We start from the raw sequence: 23,026 nt of genomic DNA, 5'->3' as shown, positions 1-23,026 counted from the left end.
CAGTGCTAACCTTTTCTGCCACTTCCTTCCATTTCAAGCAATCATCCTTTGCCTTTGGCCAGGGAGAACTTTGAATGGGTTTAAAGCTCCGTGACCAACCCCTGTGCCTACACTATCCATGCAAGCAGGTATGGCCTGGCAAATAGCCCACACATGGCAAGGATAGCCAGCATGCACAGGGCATCGCTTCTCTGGCCAGGGAGCAAATAATATGGGGGAGTGCTCCTGTCTGGGTTTGTGGGGCTGCCACAAGCAGGGATGCAGGAGCAGCCAAGTTCTATCTTTTTCACAGAGAGGTTGAGGAAGGGGCCCCCAGTCCCTTTCCCTTTGGGGGGGTTCATGCCCCCCAGGCTTACTAATGAGCAGGGCCCAGCAGCTGGACTAGCAATGCTCCTCTATCTGAAAGGTGTCTTCCTTTGTGTTGAAGATGGTTACAGACCCAGCGTGAAAATCCACGGCTCAAGAGAGTGCCAGGCCATGGGGACATCCCCACACATCTCATGAGAAGAACCATTGGAGGGGAGGAGAAAGAACTGCCAACCACAATCACCAAAATTATGTGAGGGCAGAATGTCCCCTTCTCCCATGGGCAGCCCTTTCATGAGAGCGTCAGGCCACAGAGTGATGGACCAGGACCTGGGAATTTTGAATGGGTTTAGAGGTTGCGGTGAAGCAGCTTGCCTAGGGAGCAAGAGGCCATTAGTTCAAATCCCTGCTGGTGTGCTTCCCAGACTGTGCCCAGTAAATAGATATTTGTAGTCACCTATATTGGGCAGCAGCGATATAGAAAGGTGCTGGAGGTGGATGCTTACTTCTGTGACAACGGCAAAGGCATCATCTCATACTGCACAGGAGAAGGCAATGGTAAACCACTCCTGTATTCTACCAAGAAAACCACATGGCTCTGTAGTCACCAGGAGTCAACACTGACTCAATGGCACACACATCCATGAAGGACAAAGGAAATGTCTAGATGGCCTTTGGGTGCTTGGAAGTCTGCACAGGGGAAGAGGGTGGGGAGGTTTCAGGGGGATATGTTCTATTATTTTTAGAAAGGGTGGGGAAGTGGAGCCCAGCCACTTCCCCTAGTGGTTGGCATGTTTACAACCCTGGCTTACTCAAAAGCAGGGCCAGCAGGATCAGGATTGATCCACTTATTGGAACAATTCTTCCTCTGCAATGAGTATCAGGCCAAAGGTGCTCTAAGTTGTACTTTGCTGTGCGGCTGTTTGTTGGAAAGTGGTGGGCAGGGGTATCCCTGAGACTGCTTTCCTGATCCTGGGGACAGTGGCCAAGCTGCCGCAGAAAGAAGCCCCCTGCCTGGCTGTCCCACCTGTTCACAGGTGCACCTTTGCCTGCAGCCCTTGTAGTCACACCCACTGTTCTGGGTTGGGGGAGAAGAGGAAAGTGCCCTCTCTCATGATTCCCTGAGCCCGCTTATCATACTGCACACAGACAGAGTGGACCCAGGAGTTTTGTAATTGTGTAGATGTACATTCTGTTGGCCCACTCTGTGGCCATGCACAAGGCCAGGCTATGACACATGGGGTGTTAGAATCTCCTCTAGTGTGCAAGGCTTCAGAGGGATTCAGTGAGAGGGCGGTAGTGGAGAATCTTTCCTATTTTCAACTTACAGAGTTGGGGGCCCTACTAAAGTGGTTTCATTGGTGGCCCCATTGGTTTCATTGGTGGTTAGGTGAGTGGCTCAACTCGTGAACTTGCAATCCACAGGTGGGGATAACCCTTTAATGGGCACAGCCCAAATGTTGGAAATGTGACCAACAAGTGGAGACATTTTATCATATGTGGTGGACTTGCAACATAGCCCAATTTTTTTGGAAGCAAATTCATTCAAAAATGGAGCAAATTTTGGAAATTAAATTCCCCTTTCTGCCAGAACTTTTCCTTTTAAATATGACTAGGCCCTATATTCCTACCAAGTTTAATGAGTTATCTTTATATATGATTACTGCCGCTAGGATTCTCTATGCTACTAACCGGCATTATTTTGAATATCCCATCTTTAGAGTATTGGTTTCTTAAACTACGGGACTATGCCTCTATTTCTAAAGTCACTGCTTATATGAATAATACCTTTATAGAGTCATTTATGCTGGTTTGGGAACCTTTTATTAACTTTAATATTTAACAAGGTCATCATTTATCTTCGAGATTAGGGTTTTATTTGTGGTTTGTTTGGTACATCTACTGTAATTATTCTTGAACCTCGGCCAGTGGAGAGTGTAAAAAATTTTTTTTCCCCTTCATTCTCTCTAATCTCTGATTTGCTTTATAGTTTTTATTTTGTCTTATGTTTCAAGAGATGTAACTATGTTTTACTCTGCTTTTTATTATTTTAATAAACTTATAAAAATCTTTTTTTTTAAAATGAAGTCATATATAGTCATATGACTAAATGTTCTTCCACGTGTATAAAATCTTTGCACATAGGAAACAAAGTGTCAAGGATAAAACCTCCAGCCTAGCATTCTCCCTTGTTAGTTTTCTATGTGGAGGGGATTTTCTGTCGGAAGAATTCCCATCATGCGATTACCCACATGAAGCCTGAAGTAGTGCAGCCCACATACACACTTGGCATTTGGCAGCCACTGCACAGTGACTGAGTGAGAGGTGGAACCCAATCCTTGGCTAACATTCAGAGCAACTCGGCACTAGCTCAATCAACAAAGTTGTGCACATGCAAGCACATTGCTGAGAGAAGCTTGAGCTGTTGCAGGAATGCTCAAGGGTGTGCTGTCTCTTTTGCTTCCACTTCATTTGCACAACAAGGGTAGCAGAACAGGATGCAGGCATTTTGTGGCAGGAGGTGTGCAGGCTGCACACCTTGATCCGCAAGCACACCTTGTTGCACTAGCGTAACACCATTCTAGAACGCAAGCTCCTGACATACTGTTAGACTGGATGTCAGCCCTCACCTTTCAGCACTGGGATGCACATTTAAACATTCCCTCTGCTGTCTGGAAACCATTCACAAATAAACAGCTTCCGAGTGGCTTGGAGAATGTTTAAACAGCCACCTCTTCTGAGTGGTTAAAAAAAAAAAAAATTCTTCTAAGGCTTATGCCACATTTTAATCCCATATCTGGAATGACTGGAAGTTGTCAATGATTATTTCCTTAAGGAACAGAAAAGCCTCTGGCATTCAAGGAAATAGCTAATGGCTGCAGATTCTTAAAATTACCCCCTCGAGAAGCTGTTGCAAGATTTCTGAAATCTAAAGGTATATTTACTGTAGAATAAACCTAAAATATATATTTACTGTAGAATAAATTAGCTCTTGTTCAATTTCTGAGTACTTTTAAAAATACTTCCTAATGATCCTTCTCTAGAAACTAGAAATCTAATCATGACATGCATTCAAAATTAAAGTTGATGAGCTTTTCAAAATAATTTTGGGGGGAAAGAATATTTCATTTTGCTGAGGCATGAATTTTATCGATCCAGGGCATGGACCTATATCGGTTGTCACCATCTTTGGTTTTCAATCACTTTGCATCATAAGCAGTTAAAAACTGCTTGCAGTGTTTTATATGAGTCTGGATGCTTGCATGTGGGGGAGCAGTGATTTTTTTTTTTTTTTTGCCAATTTCTCCTTCTACAAGGAGTGCTCCGTACAATCCACTGTTATGTCTCTGAGGGTTATACAGCCTTCAGAGACATCATTGTATGTTGCACTGAGTGCTTCCAAAGAAAGGGAAGATCAGCAAGATCGCTCACCTGCACCAGCGCTTCAGAAGCAGTAGCAGTGCTACGGTGGGCATGCACACTTTGATGGCATGCCCACCATATTAGTTAGGGTACTTGTCTGTATTCTGTACACATATTAAGATCTGAACAGCCAAGCTACAACCCATATTTTACTTCAGATTTAGATATTATATTTGTACTGGACTGGTAAAATTAAGACTGGTTTTGCCACTTGATTCATCTAATCATCCATGTAACCTCTCCAAGACACAATGTTCTCAATGCTTGTTGTCATGGGCATGCTATCAGACTCCAAGGATGAGGAGGAGACAGGAAGTGTGACAGCGGAGGAGGGAGTGCAGCAACCTCAAAGGCAAGAATTTGCAAACGCAAGCAGGACTGACTCACGGGACATTGAAAAAGAAACAGAGCCTAATATGACAGATCCTGTGGAGGAGGTGCAGCCACTCTCAGCTGTAGAGAGGTGTCAGTCGAAGAGACAGGAGGAGATAAGGAGATGTACGTGCAGAATGGCCCGACTAACAAGGAGAGCTGCTGAGTCAGGGACCCATGATTGAGAGCACATGGCTTCAGCCTATTTAAGACGGCTTTGCCTCAGCTGCATTGTTGGTAGCAATGTCGTGCTTTGGTGAGCTACCCAGCTGTGTTCCTGCTTGTTTTGACTGTGCTTTGACTCCGGACTGTTTCGACTCTGTTTGTGGAATTCGACTTGGACTTGGTTTGACTAACTGGATATTGTAATGACTCAGACTGGCTTTGGTTTAGAAATTGCTTACTGTTTGGGGAAAAATTATGGAAAACTGATTTAAAGTTCACTGCATGTTATACTTTAAAAGAAAATTATTATAAGATGATATACAGGTGGTATCTGACACCAAAAAAATTAGCATTAATGTATAAAAATGTTTTAAACAAATGTTGGAAATATGGACAATGTGAAGGAACCTTCTTCCATATGTGGTGGTCATGCGGGAAGGTCATGCCTTTTGGGATATGATATCTAATGAGCTGAAGAAAATTTTTTAAATGACATTTCCTAAGAGGCCAGAATCCTTCTTGTTGGGAATAACTCAAGGAGAATTCTCTAGAAGAAATTTAACATTTTTTATGTATGCAACCACGGCAGCTAGAATAGTATATGCACAGAAATGGAAAGATAATAAAATGCCTTCAAAAGAAGACTGGTTGATAAAAATTTTGGAATATGCGGAGATGGCAAAACTTACAACACTTATAAGGGACAAAAAATTGGAATGTTTTAAAGAAGATTGGGAACCTTTCTTACTTTACTTAAAGAACTATTTTTCTAACATGGACCTTTCAGCAGGGTTTGAAATTTAGTATCACAGCAGGCTGGGGTAGGGTAAAATCGAATTGTAAGGTGGAGTATATATGTTTTGTAATATTATAGCAATGGCTCATATGTATAATTAACAAGAACCGTGCAGACTGGTAAGTGGGAAGTCATTATTTACTTAAGTGTAACTTGATTGCTAAGATATTGTAAAAATCAATAAAACTTTAAAATGGCCAAAAAAACAAATAAATAGCAATTGCTTACTGTTTGGCTCTGACATTCTCCTTTTGACCTTTTGCCTCCTGCACGCTCCATCTGCTGATAAATAGCTCTAGATTTGCCTGACAGGTTTACGACACTGGTTCTCTGACTGTAGGATCAGATTAGAGAACTTCCCAGGGAGGCACAGGTGAAGGTTCTCTTATTCTCCCAGTTTTCAGCAGATAGTGGCTGACATCCAGATTAACACTGCACTTGTGCAAGCAAGTTGTACTAGCTAGTTCTGTAGCTAAATAAAGCATTCTGAACCAGGAAACAACTGGTTTTCCAGAGCAGGAACCAACAGGATGTGGCACGCCTCCTATTGTAAAGGCTCTTCCTGGATCAATCCATATGTGTTGGAGGGAATCATGCAAAAAGGATCAAGCCACTGCATACTATCTTGGGTTTAAGGTTGCACAGAAGTAGATGCCTGCATCATGTACCACTATCCTTGTTGTGCAAGTGGACCAAGAGTGCAAGGGATTTGCATTACTTTGAGCATGCGTGTTGCTACACAACTTTCTTGTGTGTGCACAACTCTGTTGGGCTAGCACAGCTTTAATATGGATGTCAGCCAATATTTGGCTGTAGCTGCTTGATTACCTAGGAAAGACTTGGTTTTAAGTGAGAGGCTGGAGCTCTGCAAGTTCATGGGTGTTCTAGTCAATAGCCCCACTCTCTAAAAATCCTTCCCAAATTCAGTAAATACAGGGAGGGTGAGAGAGACTGCACCCGCTGGTCTTACCCCTTGACACACAAGCTGGACCCACCCCTGATGGCTGAGTTTTCTTCATGTGTTTGCAAGTGGCAGAATATTGAATATGTGGAGGGTTTCTCCATGCAGTTTGGAATCCTATGTATGTTGAGGATCACAGCCTTAAGATATAATCCTGCACACACACACACACACACACACACACTGATCATGCCTAGATACAATTTACTGTAACTGTGCATCTTATATCAACTTTCATAATGTACTTGGGTAGAGAATTTACTTTTTTCATCTATTATTTTATTATTTTTATTTTATTTATTTGATTTATATACCGCCCTTCCAAAATGCTCAGGGCAGTTTACAATTAAAACAACTTATAAAACAATAAAAAGCTAAAACAAATTAAAACATTAAAACAACAACTAACAATTTAAAAACATTTTAAACAAAAATAAAACATTATCCCCAGACCCCAGCTCAAGAAAACGTAGACTCAGTATAGAAGAAAAGGGCCACATCTTTGTTAACTATTACACACGACATGGCAGACTGCAACACCAGGTGATTAATCACCCTTAAAGAACAGTGCGGGCCAATAGAGCAAGTCAGAACTCTGAAATCCTACCCAGCACCCTACTGGGGGACACACCCTGGCTCGGGAATGGGCAGGTACACCCCACCCAATTCCTTCAAAGCCAACCCTCCCTTCTGTAAGAGAGGGTCTGGATACTTCTAGGCATTCGTCCACCCCGGACCGCACAGCCCAAAGGTTGGAGAAGTCCTGAAGCAGGGTTCATGGCAATCATTCTCCCCGTGCCGCACAGGCTACAAAGGAGCGATTAACCAATCACCCCTTTTACATATCCAAGGGTGCTCACCGATGTTCTAACCCTCAAATTGCCACCCCGCCCGCACTGTTCCTGCCATTGTGGTTGACCTAACTCTAACTACGCACCCAGGACACAGAACGGAGTAAGCGAAAAAAAAACCCAACAGTGGCCAATGCGTTGGGAGCAAAAAATTCCTACTCGGCCCCCTCAGGCGGCCAGTCGCTAGACCCGCTCTGCACCGGGGAGGGAGGGAGGGGAAAGCCCCTTCTCCTGTGATTGCCTGACCCCAACTGAAGAGAGAATGGAAAATGGAGGATGGGGCAGGGATCAGTCAATCCTGGCCGAAACCCCGCCGCTTGACCAAAAAGGTCAAACGGAACCCTTCCTGGGCTTCACGCAGGACAGGCTGGGACAAACTCCCTCCCGTCTGCACAAGGCGGGGGGGGGGGGTTAAGTCATTAAAAACACTAAATCAAGTTAAAAATTAAAAAATTAAAAGATTTAAATATATATATATATTTTTAAAAGCCCTGAAAGGCCAGGCCAAACAAATATGTTTTAAGGGCCCTCCTGAAGGCCAACAGAGAACTCGAATTACGGATTTCCGCAGGGAGCGCATTCCACAGTTCCGGAGCAGCCACAGAGAAGGCCCGCCTCCGAGTCGCCACCAGACGAGCCGGTGGCAACTGGAGACGAACCTCCCCAGATGACCTTAATGTGCGGTGGGAATCGTGCAGAAGAAGGCGCTCTCCAAGGTAACTTGGACCTAAGCCGTTCAGAGCTTTAAAGGTAATCACCAGCACTTTGTATTTTGCCCGGAAACATATCGGCAGCCAGTGTAATTGTTTCAAAATAGGCGTAATATGGTCTCTCCGGGTTATCCCAGAGACCAATCTGGCTGCCGCATTCTGAACTAACTGAAGTTTCCGGACTACGTACAAAGGCAGCCCCACGTAGAGCGCATTGCAATAGTCAAGCCGGGAGGTTACCAGCTGGTGCACCACTGTTATGAGGTCATCCTCCTCAAGGAATGGACGCAGCTGTCGAATCAGCCGAAGCTGATAGAAAGCACTCCTGGCCATGGCCTCCACCTGAGAGACCAGGGTGAGGCCTGGGTCCAGGAGTACTCCCAAGCTGCGCACCTGCTCCCTCCGGGGGAGTGTAACCCCATCCAGCACAGGGAGATCTAACTCACTCCTCAGATTCTGAGCCCCCACAATGAGCACCTCCGTCTTGCTTGGATTCAGCTTCAATTTGTTCTCCCTCATCCAGCCCATTACTGCCTGTAGGCAGGCATTTAAAGAGTGAGTGCCATTTCCTGAAGATGAAAAGGAGAAGTAGATTTGGGTGTCATCAGCATACTGATAACACCCAGCACCAAATCCCCTGATGACTTCACCCAGCGGTTTCATGTAGATATTAAAAAGCATTGGTGACAGAATGGAGCCCTGAGGGACTCCATATAACAGCTCCTGCTTTGAGGAGCGACTGTCACCAAGCTCCACCATCTGGGATCTACCCGAGAGATAGGAACGGAACCACCGCAAAGCGGTGCCCCCTATTCCCAACTCCTCCAGGCGACCCAGAAGGATACCATGGTCGATTGTATCGAACGCCGCCGAAAGATCCAGGAGGACCAACAGAGTCACACTCCCTCTGTCGATTCCCCGGTAAAGGTCATCCATCAGGCCGACCAAGGCTGACTCAACCCCATAGCCCGTTCTAAAGCCAGTTTGGAATGGGTCCAGATAATCAGATTCCTCCAAAACCACCTGGAGCTGGTTAGCCACCACCCTCTCGATTACCTTGCCCAGCCAGGGGAGATTGGAGATTGGCCTATAACTATCCATTGCTGAGGGATCCAGGGTAGGCTTCTTAATAAGAGGTCTAACTATTGCCTCCTTCAAACAAGAAGGCACCCTACCCTCCCCCAGAGATGCATTTACCGTATTTTACGGACTATAAGACGCTACGGACTACAAGACGCACCTTAATTTTAATCCAGTTTTTCAGAGTTTTAACATATTAAACTGTTAAAACATATAAGACGCTCCTGAATTTTGGCGGATATTTTTTGAGGAAAAAAGTGAGTCTTATAGTCCATAAAATACGGTATGATATTAACCAGGCCATCTCCAACAATCTCTCCGCTAGATCGAAGCAGCCAGGTCGGGCAAGGATCCAGAGAACAAGTGGTAGGCCGCACCGCTCCAGTCCACGTCATCAAGAGTCACAGATTGAAACCGATCCATCCTAACACTGCAAGAGGGATTGCTAGATACCTCTCTCACGGACCCTGCAGAAATAGTGGAGTCCAAGTCGGCCCGAATACAGGAGATTTTATTCGCAAAGAACCCACTAAAGGCGTCACAGCAGAGTGTCTCCGGGAACTGATTTGAGGCAGAAGGAGCAGAAATTATACTCCTCACCACCCGGGATAACTCTGCCGTACGTGAGCCCGCAGACGCAATTCGCGCCGACCAAAATTTTTTTTTGCCACGCGCACCGCCATTGCATAGGTCTTCAAATGGGTTCTATGCTGCATCCTCTCAGATTCGAGCCGAGTTCTCCTCCACCTGCGTTCTAGTCGCCTACCAAGCCGCTTCATCCCCCGCAACTCCTCCGTATACCAGGGGGCCATCTTAGAAGCAGGCCTGGAGGGACGCTTAGGAGCAATAATATCTACTGCCCTGGTGAGTTCTCTGTAGAATGAGTCCCTTAATTCACAAATTCACATAATGAATGTAGAATCTAGGTAGAATGAGTCCCTTAATTCACAAAGAAAGATGCTTATTGCTAGTTTTGCCAACAAGGCACTATTTTCTTGATTCCATTAAAACAACTTTTAATACAATATGTGCAATAAAACTGACCTTGGGAATAAGCAGTGTCCTGATTTGACATCAGCATCATCAATTTGGTCCAATGAATAGGTACTCTATCCAGTAAGTACTGGTAAATCTATGTACAATTAATGGAGTAACCTATATATGCCATCCATTTTCTATCAGAGACAAGGAGCATTCCCTATTGCCCAGAACAGAGTACTGAAGGAGTCTTGTGAAAGAACTACAATGATCTGTCAGAATTTAGAAGGCATTTTTATTATAGACATGTCAGGATTGTAATATCTGCTTTTGCAGACAATCATTGTATTGCCAAAAACACCTGCTGCTCATAGATACTTGTTTACACTGAAGGAGATAAGAAGAAAAGAAATATTTTGTTCCAAAGCAAGCAACAGTACTGGAAAGATTGCCCATGTTATTGAAAAAAGCAAGGTCATCGAGATGAATTAATAATATCTCCTCACTTGACAAAAACCCTACCATTTGTGTTTCATGAATATAATATCAATTTTAACCAAATAACCATCCATAAATGGGATAGCTATATTATGTGATAGGTTTGAAGTCAAACAAAAGCAAAGGAAACTAAAGGACATTATATATTTGCTTAACATGGCCAGGCAGGAGATTATTATTTATTGCTTAGATAATACCATATGAATCTCAGCTTAGCTGAAAAGAAATAAATAGTTTAAAGAAAAACATGTCACTGTAGAGACTTGAATGTGACTGATCTACAAAAAGAGTTTCTATTAAAATGGCGCTTCAGCTCAAAGTCCTGGAAAATGTTTGTTCAGGGCAATATTGCCTGAAGAACTTTTTAAAAGGACAAATTTGAAGATTAAGAGATAACATTTAAAGAAAAATCATCTATTAAGTTCTTATGGGGAGATCCGGTTGCAGTTTCCACCAGCTTGGTTGGTGCTGACTTGAAACCACGCCTTTTCTAGGGTTGTCTCAGGACTTTGGAATCCGCTTCCTAAAAAAAATAGAGCCTCCCCTTCTCTGGATGGACCTGAAAACATACCTGTCAGGCTTTTACTTTATAGTTTTAAAGTTTTTAGTTTTAGGCTTTTTATCTGTATTTTAAACTGTTTTAATTGTGCTAATGTTTTAATTGTTGTGTTTTTAGATTGTGAACTACCCAGGGACTTGTGTATGGGGCAGTATAAAAATGTGCTAAATAAATAAATATGCAAAATTAATAATCTTTATTTTTAATAGGTTGATAGAATCTTTTGGTACTCATTTTTGAATTCTTACATGAAAATGAATTGATTTTCCTATTGATCCATGTAGGGGTTATTGCCCAAACAGGTAATTATCTACACTTCTGTGGCAAATCCATCAGTCCAGCTGACTTTTCATGGATTCCCAGAGGGTTTTCCAGACTTTGGGAAAATACCAGAACAAGTCTGGAACCTCCATGTGCCCCACGCTGGAGCTGCTCTAGACTTTTTATGAACCTGCCCCTACTGCACACAAGAATTCTCTTTTCTGTGGATATACCAGTTGTAGTGCAGAGTAGCAATTGCCCATTCTAGGTGTGGACAGAGGCTTAAGTCACTGACACCATTTGATCATACAATATCAGCTCATGTCAGTGTACCAAATCTTGGCCTGAGTCTAGAAACAATATCCTGGTCCAGAAATAATCCTGAAGGCCCATATTATTTCTGACCTAGAATGATCAGGGCACCCATCCATCTTTGAAATCTGTGAAAATTCATTGGAAAAAGTAGCCATTGTCCACCAAACTCCAAACAAGTGTGTTTAGAGAATGTCCATTAAATGTCTTCATCATAAAGACACAGCACAGAAAGGAAATTGGGTCAGACCATCATTCCAAGCAGGTATTCCTGCTTCATGGCCATAAAAGCTGGCCTGTAGATCCAGAGATGATATGCAAGTGACAGAGAAGCTATGCTAGTGTCTAATTCAGATAACATTGCTCTGTGTCAGGATGACAGATTCCTCTGAGAACATAAACTGGATATATATGAAACACATAAGCTATTCACACGACCACTTGACAGCAAGCTAAGGGAAACCAGCCCGCTTTTGAGCGGCCGTGAGAACCACTAGGAGCCATGCAGCTCCTGGCGGTTAGCCCATTTAATTCACCCCCCCAAGGTTAGCGGACCGAACCCTCTGCTTACCCCGTTTTGGTGATCGAGAGCTGCCATGGTGTGGCTCTGCACTGCGGCAGCTCACAAGGAGACCCCCGACTGGGTGGCTCCAAAAAGCCTCCCAGTCTCAGGGCCCTCCCCAGAATGCCCCATGCACTTGCGTGGGGCATTCTGGGACTTCCAGGGGCCAGGTAGCCCCCGATCAGAGAATGACCTGAGAGCCGGTAGTCATGTGAGCGGTCAATCTGGCTGCAAAGGGTGAGCTCCTTGCAACTTTAAGATGAAGTTGAACAGCATTCCACTGTGTGATATGTCAGCGACTATATCCAGAGGCATGAGTCTACATCTGAATGGAGGGTGTTCCTTTCTTATCAGCTGTTCCCATTAGGGAAGCCCCAAATTGTTAATTCAACTCCATCCAGTTTGAAAAACAGTTTCAAGGTTTGGCATATGAGCTGTATAAAAGGAAGCTTGGGAAGAAATAGCCCACATACACTAGTAGCAATATTAAAGGAGCTATCACACCAGAGTCACAAACTGCTTTTTAAATCTGGAGGGATTTAAAATGCAATTTGGGGATCATATGGGGACAACAGATGAAAATCTCAGCCATCTTAGGTGAACATAAGAGCAGCCCTGCTGGATCACGTCAAAGGCCTATCCAGACCAGCATCTTGTTTCACATGCTGGCTAGAGATGGGCCCGGACCGGTCCGGACCTGGGTGGTTCAGATTGGGGGTGGGGGGGTCACTTTAAGAGCGGCGGGAGGGTTTACTTACCCCTCCCGCCGCTTTCCCGCTTGCTGCCATAAAGATACAAGTAATTGGGGTGGCAGGATACCTCCCTGCCGCCCCTTCCCCGACGTTACTTGCAAAACCTCCCAGAAGAGTGCGTGCTTTACGTCTCTGTGATGTGCGCGTGCGCAATGCACTCCTGGGAGGTTTTGCAAGTAACGTCAGGGAAGGGGCGGGAGGGGTAACCCCAATTACTTGTATCTTTATGGCCACCCCAATTACCACCCCAATTACTTGTATCTTTACGGCGGCAAGCGGGAAAGCGGCGGGAGGGGTAAGTAAACCCTCCCGCCGCTCTTAAAGCGACCCCCCACCCCAGTGCCGGACCGCAGTTGGCAGTTCCGTGCACACCCCTAATGCTGGCCCACCAGATGCCTCTGGGAAGCCCAGAGGCAAGGGAGTGCCCTCTCTATGGTTGTTGCTCCCATGCAACTGGTATTTAGTGGCATCTGAGGCTGGAGGTGCCCTATAGCCACTAGACAAGTAGCCATTGATAGACCAGTCATCCATGTTAAAAGCGCCTTTTAAAGCCATCCAAGTTACTGGCCATTACCACATCCTGTGGCAGATAATTCTATAGATTAATTATGTGCTGTGTGAAAGAGTACTTCCTTTTGTCAGCCCTAAAATTCCCAGCTTTCAGTCTCATGAGGTGACCCCTGGTTCTAGTGTTGTGAGAGAGGAAGAAAACTTTCTCTCAGTCTGTGCTCTCTACTCCATGCATAATTTTAGACACTTTGAGCATTTCTCCCTGTAGTCCAAACTAAAAAGCCCCAGATGCTGGAGCCTTGCCCCATAAGGAAGGTGCTCCAGGCCCCTGATCATCTTAACTGCCCTCTTCTGCACCTTTTCCAATTCTACAATGTCCCCCTTAAGATATGGTGACTTATAGTACTCCAAATATGGCCACACCATAGATTTTTATATGGGCATTATAATAATAGCATTCTTACTTTCAATCCCCTTCCTAATTATCCCTAACATGGAATTTGCCTTTTTCATAGCTGCTGTGCACTGAGTCAACACTTTCAATGAGATGTCCACCATGACACAAAGATCTCTCTCCTGGTCAGTCACTAACAGCTCAGACCCCATCAGTGGATATGCGAAGTTGGGTGTGTGTGTGTGTGTGTGTGTGTGTGTGTGTGTTTCCCCCCAATATGCATCACTTTACATTTGCTTACATTGAACCACATTTGCCATTTTGTCTCCATTCATCCAGTTTGGAGAGATCCTTTTGGAGCTCCTCACAATTGGTTGTGGATTTCACTACCCTAAATAGTTTGGTGTCATCTGCTAATTTGGCCACTGCATTGCTTACCCCAACTCCTAGATCATTTATGAACAAGTTAGAGCACTGGTTCTAGTACAGATCCTTGGGAGACCCCACTTTTTACTTTCCTCCATTGTGAAAACTGTCCATTGATTGCTACCCTTTGTTTCCTGTCCTTCAACCAGTTACCAATTCATACATGAATCTGTCTCCTTATTCCATGACTACTAAATGTAATCAAGAGCCTTTGGTAAGGAACTTTGTCAAAAGCTTCTTGGAAGTCCAAGTATACTATGTCAACCAGATCACCTTTATCCAAATGCCTGTTGACACTCTCAAAGAACTCCAAAAGATTAGTGAGGCAAGACTTGCCCTTGCAGAAGGCATTCTGTATCTCCTTCAGCAAGGCCTGTTCTCCTATACATTTAACAATTTTGTCCTTAAGTATGCTTTCCATCAATTTACCTGGCACAGAAGTCAAGCTAACTATGATCCCCACTGGATCTCTTTTTGAAAATCAGAGTTACATTAGCTACTTTCCAAAGGACTTTATTGTATTGCCCCTGATTGTAGGGACAAGTTACATATTTTTGCAAGGAGATCAGCAATTTCACATTTGAGTTCCTTCAGAACTCTTTAGTGGATGCCATCTAGCCTTGGCAATTTGTTACTTTTTAGTTTATCAAGACAGTTTAGAACATCCTCTCTCATCACCTCAAGTTGGCACAGTTCTTCAGCCTCCAAGCTTGAGAAGCTCTGTTCCGCAGCCAGTATATGTTCTGTATCCTCCACCGTGAAGACAGATGCAAAGAACTCATTCGGCTCCTCTGCAATTTCCTTATCCTCCTTCATAATCCCTTTCGCACCCTCATCATCTAAAGGTCCAACCACCTCCCTGGTAAGTTTTCTGCCACCTTTCCTCCTTCTTGGTTTATATTCCAACTGAGATTCTATTACAGGTGAAACTCGGAAAATTAGAATATCATGCAAAAGTCCATTAATTTCAGTAATGCAAATTAAAAGGTGAAACTGATATATGAGACAGACGCATTACATGCAAAGTGAGATAAGTCAAGCCTTAATTTGTTATAATTGTGATGATCATAGCGTACAGCTCATGAAAACCCCAAATCCACAATCTCAGAAAATTAGAATATTACATGGAACCAAGAAGACAAGGATTGAAGAATAGAACAATATCGGACCTCTGAAAAGTATAAGCATGCATATGTATTCAGTACTTGGTTTGGGCCCCTTTTGCAGCAATTACTGCCTCAATGCGGCATGGCATGGATGCTATCAGCCTGTGGCACTGATGAGGTATTATGGAAGACCAGGATGCTTCATTAGCGGCCTTCAGCAATTCTGCATTGTTTGGTCTCATGTCTCTCATCCTTCTCTTGGCAATGCCCCATAGATTCTCTATGGGGTCAGGACAGGCGAGTTTGCTGGCCAATCAAGCACAGTATACTGTATACTTTTCAGAGGTCCAATATTGTTCTTTTCTTCAATCCTTGTCTTCTTGGTTCCATGTAATATTCTAATTTTCTGGGATTGTGGATTTGGGGTTTTCATGAGCTGTACGCCATGATCATCACAATTATAACAAATTAAGGCTTGACTTATCTTGCTTTGCATGTAATGCGTCTGTCTCATATATCAGTTTCACCTTTTAATTTGCATTACTGAAATTAATGGACTTTTGCCCGATATTCTAATTTTCCGAGTTTCACCTATATTGTGGTTTTAAATAAGTTCCATGCTTTCTGGATTGATTTAAAACTCCTGACTTTCCCTTTCCTTTTACCAATCCCCTAATTTCTGAGAAGTTTCCTCTTCTGAAGTCTAGTGCATCTGTGTTGAACTTCCTTGACAATCCTCCACTTGCATATAAGCTGAATTGGATCACACTATGATCACTGTTCCCTACGTGGTTCTACAACTCTGACATCTCACACCAGGTCCTGGGCACCACTCAGGATTAAGTCCAAAGCCACTTTCTGTCTGGTTGGTTCCATGACCAACTGTTCTAAGGCACATTTAAGAAGTCTAGAAATGTGGCCTCTCTGTCAATACCTGCATGTGAATTTGCCCAGTCTATGTGAGGGTAATTGGTCACCAATTATTACAGCTCTGTCTCTCTTTAACATCTCTCTGATTTGCTTCTCCAACACCAGGTCATTCTTAGCATTTTTATCCAGAGGGTGATAGCACATCCCTAGTAACATACTATCCTCATATTGTCACCCATAGTGATTCTGTGGAGCATTCTGGTCCTTCTAGGTGCACATGCAGATGGTCACCATTTGGTCTGATGTGAAATCCTTCTCACAGAGGATTTACTATTGTACTAGATAGAACAACTTGGATAAATCTGTAAACCTCCCTAAAATCCCTTTGTCAATATTTACAAGAGAAACATTAGTATTGTATTCCTTGGGCTACTTCCCTTCAGGGGGAAAAGACTTGTAGAACTCTGGGAAACATTCCCAATCTTCAGCATGTCTTGTTGATAGTGTTAATATGTTTAATTGGATTGAAGGGTTGCTTCAGACATAAAGTAAAGGCAGGTCTTCCCCTGGTTATTGTATTTTTTTCTGTGATGTTAGGATGACATTCAAATGTCTAAAAACCTGTATTGAATGTATGCTAAAGAGTTTCGGCCAACTGCACTGCCATGCAGTACTGGACATAAAAATGCCCAATTACAGTAAAAGAAGCAATTGATGTGGAGTGGAAATATGGTCACACTTCTTTCAGTAATGTATGAAATGACCCTAACCCACTCATTGAATGTGGCAGGGATGGGAGAAGAGGGCAAGACAAATGATTGGGCATCTTCCTCATGCATAAAGAGTATAATGTTTTTGGCTACGATGTATAGTTTAGAAAAAAAGATGACCTAGGAGTGTGTGGTATTAGGAATTTATTCCTTGATCCAGGTCAGATTTTAAAGACTGTTTTAGGTTAGCTGAAGCCTAGATCAGAGTTAGAATAAGCAGAAGAACAGAAAAGCAGACTGGGTTGTTTGCTGTGTGTAAAACTGAAGGACATTATTCAATTCCACGTGTTGAACTTACTCTACCACCTGGTATTACAATCCTTAATTCTCTAGATTTAGAGGGGTAACATAAATGAGGCTTATAAAATTATGTTTGGTGTGGTGTGGAGAAAGTGGACAGAGAGAAATTTTTTTACTCTCTCACAAAAGGACCAGGGATCAGCCAAAGAAACTGCTTGGCAGGAGGTTTAGGATAGACAAAAGGGATTATGCACACAGTGCATAAACAATGTTCACACAATTCTTCAAATCTAGGTTAAAGTTTTGGAAATACCAATTCTGAAAGAACTGCACTGGCTGCCAATATGTTTCCGAGCGAAAAATGGAGTGCTGGTTATTACATATAAAGTCCATAATGGCTTGGGTTGGGGGTACTTCAGAGAGCGCATTTTTTGTCATGAACCCCACTGTCTATTAAGAGCTTCTGGGAGATCCAGTTACGGTTGCCACTGGCTTGTTTGGTGGCAACTCAGGACTGGGCCTTCTCTGTGGCTGCCCAGGAGCTTTGGAATATGCTCCCTGTCAGAATAAAAGCACCTCCATCTCTGATTGCTTTTAGAAATTGCTTTTAGATTTTGAGCCCTTTGGGGACAGGGAGTGTGTGTGTGTGTGTGTATGTAAACTGCTTAGGGAGGTGCTGAAGACTGGTATATAAATATTCATAGTAGTAGTAGCTGTAGTAATATTAGTAGTAAAAAGACCCTCAAAACACACCTGTTTCCTTACGCTTTTAAATGAAATTAATTTTCATTCATTCATTTATTCATTCATTCATTCATTCGATTTCTATACCGCCCTTCCAAAAATGGCTCAGGGAACAGAGAAATAATAAATAAATAAATTTTATTAATTTTAAACTGCTTAATTGTTTTTACCCGATAGAATTGTTTTAAAATTTTATCCTGTGAAATTGTTTTGTTTTCACTCTGTTTTATATTTGTTGTTTTAAATTGTTTATACTGCCTAGAGATACACATATCAGGTGGTATATAAATATGATACATAGTAAACATGGGAAGCTGCCATATAGCTCAATATTGTCTTCACAGACTGGCAGCGGCTTCTCTAAGGTTGCAGGCAGGAATCTCTCTCAGCCCTATCTTGGAGAAGCCAGGGAGGGAACTTGAAACCTTCTGCTCTTCTCAGAGCAGCTCCATCCCCTGAGGGGAATATCTTACAGTGCTCACACTTCTAGTCTCCCATTCATATGCAACCAGGGCAGACCCTGCTTAGCTAAGGGGACAAGTCATGCTTGCTACCACAAGACCAGCTCTCCTGCCATAGATAGATAGATAAAGTTGGGAATCAATGTTAGAGTGATTGTATGAACCCATGACAAGATTACCTATGTCAGTTTGTGTTCCTAGATATATCTAAGATTCCTACCTTGGTGTGGGTTCACATAATCATACTAATGTTGGTTACCAACCTTAAACCTAGATTCACCCAATTGTGTGAATCAGGCCTATGAAATTTGCTACACAAAATGTGATGATAGCTACAAGCTTAGCTTTAAAAGAGGATTAGACAAATTCAAGGAGGACGTGTCTATCCGTGGCTGCTCCTCTTGATGGCTATATGCCTCCAGATTCAGGGGCAGTATGCCTTCAAATTGCAGTATGCCTTCAGTTGAAAGGCAGCAATGGTGGGAAAGGGAATATGCCTTCATATGTTACTTGTGGGCTCCCAGAGGCAACTGTTCGGCTATTATGAGAAACAGGGTGATGGATTAGGCAGGCCTTGACCTGATCTAACAGGGCTATTCTCATGTTTTGGTGTAATTCCAAGTAATATTCCATTTGCCTCCAGTATGAGATCAGTGTTGAGACCTTTGTTTTCTTCACTGTGGACTTTCAGCAATATTTATATTCATAGTTATGCATTCTTACTGCAGTAAAAGTATAAACTTCAAGGTTATTCAGTATCAATTATAGATGTCAGTTGCTTAGAAAATAAACTTCAGAGTAACTCTCAAGGATGACTGGTTTGGGCTCTTTTATTGATCTTTATTCCATTAGCATTCAGCATTCCATTAGAAAGATTATAGGTTTTTATCCATGGCAGTTTGCAGTGCCCTGGTATCATATTTCTCAACAATTCTTCCTTGGCCACTATGTTAGTCACTGACTTTGATCCTTGCTATTTCTACCTGAAAACTTTCTGATCATTACACCAATGTGAACACTGTATTTGGAAATAAATCCCACTGTTTTAAAGAGCCTGACTTCTAGGGAACATAGACACAATCAGGCCAGATTATACTTTTAAATACAGTTAATTTAAATGGGAGGAAATGCACTTATTTAACATTCTGAACTCTGAAATCAATGGGACTTGAGAGTACTTGACTGGATGGTGCCCAGTATTTTTTAGGGATAGGATGCCAAAACAGATATCCATTACATGGCAATGGCTGCTCTTCTGAAAAGGCTGGGAAGCATTTGACTTGGGGGAATTTACACAGAAGTGGATTGTGGACGGAGCCATACTGTGTTAGAAGAGAAGTGGCCCGGAGAGAAGTGGCCCAAGACCCAGAATCCAAATAACTGCGTGCATAGTTCTGAGCACAAAAAGGGTCGGGGCACAGCAAGGTTGGAGTGGGCCCCGGGACAAAAAGTGAAGACTTTCCATCCTCTCTCTTTTTCCTATGCAAATAATGTTGCTGCTCGCCCTGACTTGTTCGGTGTGTGGCTGCTTTGCCCCAGCCTCATTCAAATGCAGCACGAGGCATTGGGGGCTTTACCATTGGTTTAGGGGTCAGAGTGGGCGGGGCCAACATGCTCCATCGTCGAGCCTGTTCTCCTTTCCCTTCTCTCCAGCATTAGCAAGCAACCTCCTCCCTCCCATCCCTGAGTGCAATGTGGGTTTTGGCTGGTTGCCCTCTTGGGGACCAGGTAGGAATTTTTTGCCCCTCTGCTGATTGGCATTTGCCGGGGATCTCTTTTGCCTTCCTCTCACTACGACCTTTAGTTAGTTGGTCTTTTCATGTTCACAACGGCAGGCACAGTGCAGTGTAAATGGGTAGTGGAGGGTAGTGAACACCTTAAAGCACACATTTGGCATCAGGAGTCCGTGGCAGTCCTTAGAGGCTTTACAGCTCAATGAGTGCTGGCTTTGGACTTACTCCAGCCTGCTGAGGGATCACCCTCCTTTAAGGACTTCATGGCCTGAGGGAAGTGATCTCGAGACAGGTAACTTCGGCAATAAGTTGGCTAAGGTGGCAGCATTAATCTCAGGGGTGAAGCTCACTGGAGTCAAGGTGCATTGCCCATTCTCTATTAGGTTGATTCACTGTGGTCAGTGCATACTTAGTTTCTCACTGGGGGTGGTGGTGTGGAGAGCCAATCCTCCTCCTCCTTTGTCTGAATAATTGGAATAAAAGTTGTGGCCCATTTTTACTCCAGTTCTTTGCCTCGTGTCTTCATTTGGGTCTGGGTGCATTATCACATATTTCCCACGCATGAGAGTAAAGAGTGAGTTGTTGCCCAGCCAGTGGGCCCCCCTCCCCCCCTGGGGCCCAGGGACATTTATCCCACCATGTTCAGTTATAGCTCAGTAGTGGCCAATGTGGGCGCCACTGGGTGTGGCGGTGAGAGGCCCCTTGAAGTGTAAATTAGTAGGTGCTTACCTCCCCTACCACCTCACCTGAATGCTGCTTCAAGCAGCAGCGTGCCACCCAGCACCCCCTGTGGCGGAGGATCATCTCAGCTGGCCACCAGTGGGGTCTTGGCTCCGCAGAAGCCAGGTGAGTGGCGGAGGTGATCCCTGCTGCAGGGGGTGCTGGGTAGTGCGCTGCTGTTTGAAGCAGCGTTCAGGTGTGGCGGTAGTGAAGGCAAGCACCTTTCAATTTACACTTAAAGCTGCCTCTCACCTCCCCCACCCCAGCGCCACCCACACCAGCCACTACTGTTATAGCTAAGCCCCTGAAACAGCAACATCTCCTCACTCTCCTGCTATGCCTTCCAAGCAAGGGCCAAAAGTTGCTGCCACTACTTCCAGCTACTGAGGCAGCTTGCGGAAGCCCAGACAGTTTGATCCCAGAGGCAGTGGCAACATGTCCTGAGAGCAGTGCCTGGGCTTGGGGGAAAGAGTTGCATTTGCTCTGGCCTGCCTAGGGACATCGACAGTTACCCAGGCAGAAGGTGTGAGTACGCATTCCACTGCTTCCCCAAAGCATTATTTCAGCATGTTATTATGATATCATGGTTGGTATTTTATGCAAACTGCTTTGGAGAGGTTCCCAGACCAAAGGCTGTGTAGAAATATTTTAAATAAATAAATAAATGACTAAAGGCACTGTTCTTAATTCGTCTCTAAGAACTTTTTCTACTGTCATTATAAGACGGAAACAGACTGCAGTCTGGGCTAAATGCTATGCCCTTTCCAAGAAACTTCTATTTTCTCCTTTTTTAAATTGCATCCAATCTGAGGAAAGACGCCTGTATAATTCAAAGCTCACATTCTTTTGCGATTCTTCTTTCCCCTTTTGTGTTATTCTTCAAACATATAATCTTATACATTCTATTTTTGTATTAGCTGTGGCTATTTACCACTTAACCACCCTTTTCAACTTAGAGTTTAAAAAGGATGGTTTATTCTGCTCATTTAGAGCAGTGCTATTTCTTAACAATGGAAGTCCCAGATGATACTTTCAACTAGCGGTTTGGTTCATATGATTCTGGAGGTGACACGTGGCCTGGTTATTCAACAACAATTAAATGTATTTTGCATATGTTCAGAGGTCCTTTTCTGCTGAAAAATTCCAGGTAATGATAATGCAGTTCATAATTTGATTGATATGATGCTTAAATGGGTGAGGATGGCTATGATTATTTCCTGGGTGCAGAATGCTATGCCCCAAAGCATGGCAGCCCTCCCCCCACTCAAAGCCACAGTTGTGCTGAAGATCTGCATGTGATGTGATCACATGATACTCACACTACAGTTGCATCAATTCCGAAGTTCACCAGCCATTTTTGTCTAAAAACATTTTTGTGGTATGCCATTGAGTTGTTTTATTCTATGAAAAAAGGGGTTATCATCACACTGGGCATGCCTAAAGTAGCTCTTTGGCTCCCTCCCATGTATTTTTAACCTAGTCCTTATTGCTGGCTATCATATCTGGAAGAATGTAATGTTTGCTTAGGAAGTGTATTCCCTTTATAATATGGAATATATCACTAATTGCTTTTCTCTTCCCCAGCTATGCAAATTGAGGCATTAATATTTAATTTAGAATAAGCTATCTAAAGCAAACTTTCATTGGTATAGTGCTTCTGTTGTTATAATTAGCTGTTTCAATGAAAAGGTAATCGTTTAATTTCTCTCCCCCCCCCACTTTAATTTAAAGTTTCCTACATTAAAAGCTTTTCTTCATGGTTATAAACAAGCTGAAATTCCACTTATACTAATAACAATTACTATAATATAAATATTATACCCATATTTTAGCCTAATTGCATAATTGAATTCTATTTGTCTTTATGTATTAGAAAGTCATTCTAGCCATACTAAATGGAGGCAATTTAGCAGCCTAGACTATAAAAAGAATTGTTAAGCAAAATATTTTTAAAGTTGGAAATACTTTTTTTAAAACGAAGATGACATTTTGTTCAGTCTGTCAATTATTCTTAAAATTCCTGATCCAGCTGTATTGAAAACAATGGCAGATATCTGAATAAGGAAGCAAGGTAGCAACTGAAATCTGCTACTAATGCAGCCAAAAGCTTTCTCACTTCCACAGCATGAATAGAAAGTGATTTTATCTTATCTGCCTCCAGAAGCATTCTATGTCTTCCAATATTATGTCCCTGAGGGTCGCACAGCCCTTAAGGACATATCCTCCAGCTATGTTATGAGCAGTCTTCCACTTCATCTTCACTTCACTAGTCAGGATGTCAGGCAGTGTAAGAATTATGGACCTACTTATATTTAACTTCAAGGAAATTTTAACGTATATGGTCTTTAAAATTGTTTTGTCTTCATAAAGAATATTTCTTTCTAAACAACAACCGTATGTGGTTTTGCAGGGCTGGCCTGCCATATAGCAACATGAAGCTAACATCAGTGGCAAATTTGGGGGAGT

At 43.2% G+C, this 23,026-nt stretch overlaps 1 long non-coding RNA gene across 1 annotated transcript in view; it reads right to left on the bottom strand.

The window, feature by feature from the left end:
• LOC128340651 (uncharacterized) overlaps positions 1–23,026 on the bottom strand; it is a 54,985-nt gene that overhangs the window by 12,203 nt on the left and 19,756 nt on the right. The window lies entirely within an intron of this gene.

The sequence above is a fragment of the Hemicordylus capensis genome, chromosome 1, assembly GCF_027244095.1.
Source record: "Hemicordylus capensis ecotype Gifberg chromosome 1, rHemCap1.1.pri, whole genome shotgun sequence".
In the NCBI taxonomy this organism is placed as follows: domain Eukaryota; kingdom Metazoa; phylum Chordata; class Lepidosauria; order Squamata; family Cordylidae; genus Hemicordylus; species Hemicordylus capensis.
Note: the sequence above shows the minus strand (reverse complement) of the source record. Positions and strands in the feature narration are given on the sequence as shown.